This window comes from Notolepis coatsorum, assembly GCF_963971535.1.
Source record: "Notolepis coatsorum genome assembly, contig: SUPER_15_unloc_6, whole genome shotgun sequence".
NCBI classification, from domain to species: Eukaryota; Metazoa; Chordata; class Actinopteri; order Aulopiformes; family Paralepididae; genus Notolepis; species Notolepis coatsorum.
In genome coordinates this window covers 33823-39459 of record NW_028174861.1, presented here as the reverse complement: position 1 = coordinate 39459, position 5637 = coordinate 33823, and positions in this window count along the sequence as shown.

Here is a 5637-nt window from a genome sequence, read left to right as displayed (position 1 = left end):
CCATGTGCTGCACACAGCAGCATCACACCTGGACAAGAGGCAGGGGAACTATGTGAGAATGCTATTCATCGACTACAGCTCGGCATTCAATACCATAGTCCCCTCCATACTCATAGCCAAGCTCAGGGACCTGGGCTTGGGCTATGACCTCTGCCAGTGGGTCTTGGACTTCCTGACTGGCAGACCCCAGGTGGTGAGAGCAGGCAACTGCACCTCCTCATCCATCACCCTCAACATAGGGGCCCCCCAGGGCTGTGTTCTGAGTCCCCTCCTCTACTCCCTGTACACACACGACTGTGTGGCTCAGCGGAGTAGCAATACAATCATCAAATTTGCTGACGACACAGTGGTGGTGGGCCTGATCTCTGCCAACGACGAGAGGGCCTACCTGGAAGAGGTCAAGGTCCTGGCGGGATGGTGCCAGGAAAACAGCCTCTCCCTGAACGTCAGCAAAACAAAGGAGATGATTGTGGACTTCAGGAGGTCGGGGGTCAAGGACTACAGCCCCCTCAGCATCGACGGGGCACCGGTTGAGAGAGTCAACAGCTTTAAGTACCTCGGAGCCTACATATCCGAGGACTTGACATGGACCACACACATTGACAGTGTTGTGAAGAAGGCACGACAACGCCTCTACTTCCTCAGGCGCCTAAGGAAGTTCCAAGTCAGTCAGAAGATCCTTAAGAACTTCTACTCATGTACAATAGAGAGCATCTTGACCGGCAACATCACCTCCTGGTTTGGGAATAGCACTGCACAAGACCGAAGCAGACTACAAAGAGTGACACGTTCAGCCGAACGCACAATTGGAGGGGGGCTCCCCACCCTCCAGAACATTTACAACAAGCGTTGCACGGGCAAGGCTAAGAGAATCATTAAAGACTCCAGTCACCCAAACAACTGCCTCTTTGAACTGCTGCGGTCAGGCAAGCGATACCGGAGTCTCAAGGCGAGCACAGAATTAGACACATAGCCATAATTTAAAACATAGATTATGCGTTTTTTTCTTCTTTTTTTCCCCTCCGATTTTCTGTTTTCTCTGACATCTTTTCACTTGGCAGCGAGGACTCTCATTGGTGAAGTGTAACGCGTGGGAGGGCACGCTATCTCCACCAAGTCCTGCCCCCGCTGAGCAAGCGCCGAGACCTGACCTGTAGGCGTCGCTGTCCACAATGCCAGATTCCCACCCACCAGCTTCCCACCCCCTAATACTGCCAATTGTAGTACGTAGAACGACCAGCCAAGCTGGTAGCAACGCCGAGAGCTGGGCTCGAACACAGCGGTTATGCGTTTTTAACGCTATCATTGAAGTGGATGATGGCACTCAAGGACATTAATCAAAGTTATGGCCGACACTGAAAGTGTTAAACAGAAGATTTTGTAGATACAGTACTGAATTCTGCCATCCGGACACATGCAATTTGAAATATGATTATAGAATATCAGGCATAAAAGGGTTATGTGATTAAAATGCGATTAATTAGATTAATTAATTACAAATCCTGTAATTAATTAGATAAATTTTTTTTATCGCCTGACAGCACTAGTTCGAACCATTCGAATTTATTTAAACAAAATAAATATCAACATACCTATGCCGTGTCACCAGCATACAAATAGAATAATGTATAATCTCAATCTCAGAACGGTCTGTCTCTCGGAGCAAGATCAAATTAATGAAAGTTGACGGTATATAGAACGGACATTTATACACAGCAGCCAGGGGAGGAAACTAACTTTTTGGCTTACCAGCCAACTGGCGGGTAGATGATTTTTTTTACCAGCCAAACAGACTTTTTACCAGCCAAAAATAATCTTGTATGTGTCCCCCACCGGCAGCCCTTTCTTCTCATCTAAACTGCAGAGACAAAATGGGTGATTATTAGCGTGTTAAACTGATGATCATGTTACCGTAACCACCAGTCCCCACCCCACCTACCCAACCCCCTCCAATGTACAGTTTCTTCCCCCTCAAATGTATATACTCTTTTTAGAAACTCTCTTCCCCCTCAAATGTATATACTCTTTTTAGAAACTCTGTCTCTTAAACAGTGCTGTATTTCTGTAGATCTGGTATGTCATAAATGTCTGGATGGAACAGTGCTGTCTATCTGTAATATGTCATGTAATGATGAATTGAAAATGGGGGACCCTCATGTAAACAATACAAAAGTATTTCTCTGGTCTGCATCCCCTTAACAATTGTGTGTATTGAGCTGTACTGTATTTATAGGAGCCAAAGCACTCATAAATTATACCTTATTTCTATTGGCTTAGTTGCCTACATTGTTAAGTCTACATTTCAAAATACAATGGGGCTTAGCTGTATATTTCGGTTAAATGTATTATATTAAGTGAGAATTAGGGATGCCCCGATCACTTTTTTTGCCACAGATACCGATCGTCTATGAGTCATATCGGCCGATACACTGCCGATACCGATCGTTTTGGGTTTTCTTATAGCAGCTGGCAGTATTATACTGTAGGTCTAACGCAGGCATTCTCAAAGTCCTGTCTAAATGATCTAATCTAATCTTAGAAATTAAGTAAAGTGAATAGTACTGGGTGTTGAGCATAACAGTATCTAAGTTAATTTACTTACTTTACTTACCCTAAAGTATTTTCCTATGAACTGAAACTTATAAGATGTTCTCAGTGTTCAGTTAGCTATGAAGCATGATAGCTCATTAGCCAACAACTGCAAAAGCTAATGATGTTATAAGACATTGATATCAGGAGCTATCTGTAGCTACTGCTAGCCAGCTAGATAACGTTAGGCAATGCCTCATGCATTAAACTAAAGTGAATAGTTGACTGGGTCATTTTGTTTAAACAGTAACGTTAGCTCGGTAGCTAACGTTAGCTCACGGAACAACACTAGCCAACTACTGCGAAAACTATTGCCAAAATGATGATATCAGGAGCTATCAGTAGCTAGCCAGCTAGATAATGTTAGTCAATGCCTCGGTAGCTAAAGTTGGCTCACGGAACTGGAAGATGGCGCCGCAACGAACGGCTGCCTGTCTGTGCGCTCCGTCAAGACTGTGCTTACTTTTGTTAATATTTATAGTTTTTAGAGTTTTGTTTGTACCAACTGTTGGTGCATTTAATGTATATGACCGTCAGTCACTCATAGACATTGGATTACGGGAAACTTACCAACTGGATTACTCACTGGACCAGCTTTCCGAACCGCAACAATGGCCTGAAGAAATTCTCCGGAGATTAGGACCAGATCCTTTGTTCCTTGATCCCAGGAAAAGAGGACCCAGACGACGAGGAAAGAGAGCTGGAGTCCGTAACAGGCTGAGAACCAGGCGGCACAGGACACCACTACCCAGTATATTGCTAGCCAATGTACAATCAATTGACAATAAACTGGATGACATCCGAGCAAGGATTCAATATCAAAGAGACGTTAGGGACTGCAACGTTCTCTGCTTCACCGAAACGTGGCTCACACCGGAGGTTCCAGACCACGCAATCCAACCAGCTGATCACTTCTTTATCCATCGCAAGGATCGGACAGCAGCAGAGTCCGGTAAACAACGTGGAGGAGGTATTGCCTTCATGTTTAACAAAAATTGGAGCGATCCAACTAACGTGAAGGAATTATCCAACCACTGCTCCCCAGAACTGGAATATATAACCATCAAGTGTCGTCCTTTCTTCCTCCCGAGGGAGTTAACGGCGATCGTCCTGATCGGAGTGTATATTCCACCGCAAGCCAGCAACAAGGTTGCGCTCTCCAGACTACACGACGAGGTAAATAGAATACAAGTGGCGAACGTTAACGCCGCCATTTTAGTGCTGGGTGATTTCAATAGCGCCAATCTGAGAAAGGTATTACCTGACTTCTATCAGCATGTGACTTGCAACACCAGAGGCGGTAACATCCTAGATCACTGTTACACGCAATTTAAAGGTGGCTACAAGGCTCATTCTGATAGTGGCTTTGGTAAATCAGATCACGCGTTAATCTTTCTTTCACCAAAGTACAAACAGAGAATTAAAAGTACTCCTGTAGTCTCGCGAGAGGTGCAGAAATGGGATTTGACGTCAGAGGAGACGCTCCGGTCTGTGTTTCACTACACAGACTGGAATGTGTTCCGCGACACAGATAACATTAATGTCTACACAGAGACAGTGCTGGACTATGTTTGTACTAGGGTGGAAGAAACAATCCCCACTACCACAATGAGAGTTTACCCAAATCAAAAACCCTGGGTAGACAAATCCGTCCGTGAAGCTCTGAGAGAGCGCACCAAAGCATACAACGACGGCCTAGTGGCAGGCAACATGAATGACCACAAGGTGGCGCGATACAACGTAAGGAGGACAGTGTCAGAGGCCAAACGGCGCTACAGGGATAAAATTGAACTCCAGTTTGAACAAGCTGACTCTAGAGCTATGTGGCAGGGGCTCAAAACGATGACAGACTACAAAGGCGCCTCCCTCAAATTGAACAGTGACATCTCCTTAGCAAATGACCTCAATACCTTCTATGCGAGGTTTGATGCTGGTAATAACAACACCAGCTCACAAGCCACGGCAATGGGGGGGGGGGGGTCGGCTGCTGATGGAGGCGCAGTGTTCAGGGTAACAGAGCATGAGGTGAGGCGGACCTTTAAAAAAGTGAATATCAGGAAGGCAGCAGGTCCGGACGGCATCCCCGGCCGCGTCCTAAAAGTCTGTGCCGACCAACTGGCCCCAGTATTCACTGACATATTTAACCTGTCCTTAGAACAGGCTGTCATCCCCACCTGCCTGAAGAAGTCCACTATTATCCCTGTACCCAAAAAATCCAAGCCTGCTTGCCTCAACGACTACCGCCCTGTAGCTCTCACCTCCATAGCCATGAAGTGCTTTGAGAAGCTAGTAAAGGGCTACATCTGCTCCTCCCTCCCCATCAACATGGACCCCCTGCAATTTGCATACCGCCCCAACAGGTCCACGGAGGACGCCATAGCCCATGTGCTGCACACAGCAGCATCACACCTGGACAAGAGGCAGGGGAACTATGTGAGAATGCTATTCATCGACTACAGCTCGGCATTCAATACCATAGTCCCCTCCATACTCATAGCCAAGCTCAGGGACCTGGGCTTGGGCTATGACCTCTGCCAGTGGGTCTTGGACTTCCTGACTGGCAGACCCCAGGTGGTGAGAGCAGGCAACTGCACCTCCTCATCCATCACCCTCAACATAGGGGCCCCCCAGGGCTGTGTTCTGAGTCCCCTCCTCTACTCCCTGTACACACACGACTGTGTGGCTCAGCGGAGTAGCAATACAATCATCAAATTTGCTGACGACACAGTGGTGGTGGGCCTGATCTCTGCCAACGACGAGAGGGCCTACCTGGTCAAGGTCCTGGCGGGATGGTGCCAGGAAAACAGCCTCTCCCTGAACGTCAGCAAAACAAAGGAGATGATTGTGGACTTCAGGAGGTCGGGGGTCAAGGACTACAGCCCCCTCAGCATCGACGGGGCACCGGTTGAGAGAGTCAACAGCTTTAAGTACCTCGGAGCCTACATATCCGAGGACTTGACATGGACCACACACATTGACAGTGTTGTGAAGAAGGCACGACAACGCCTCTACTTCCTCAGGCGCCTAAGGAAGTTCCAAGTCAGTCAG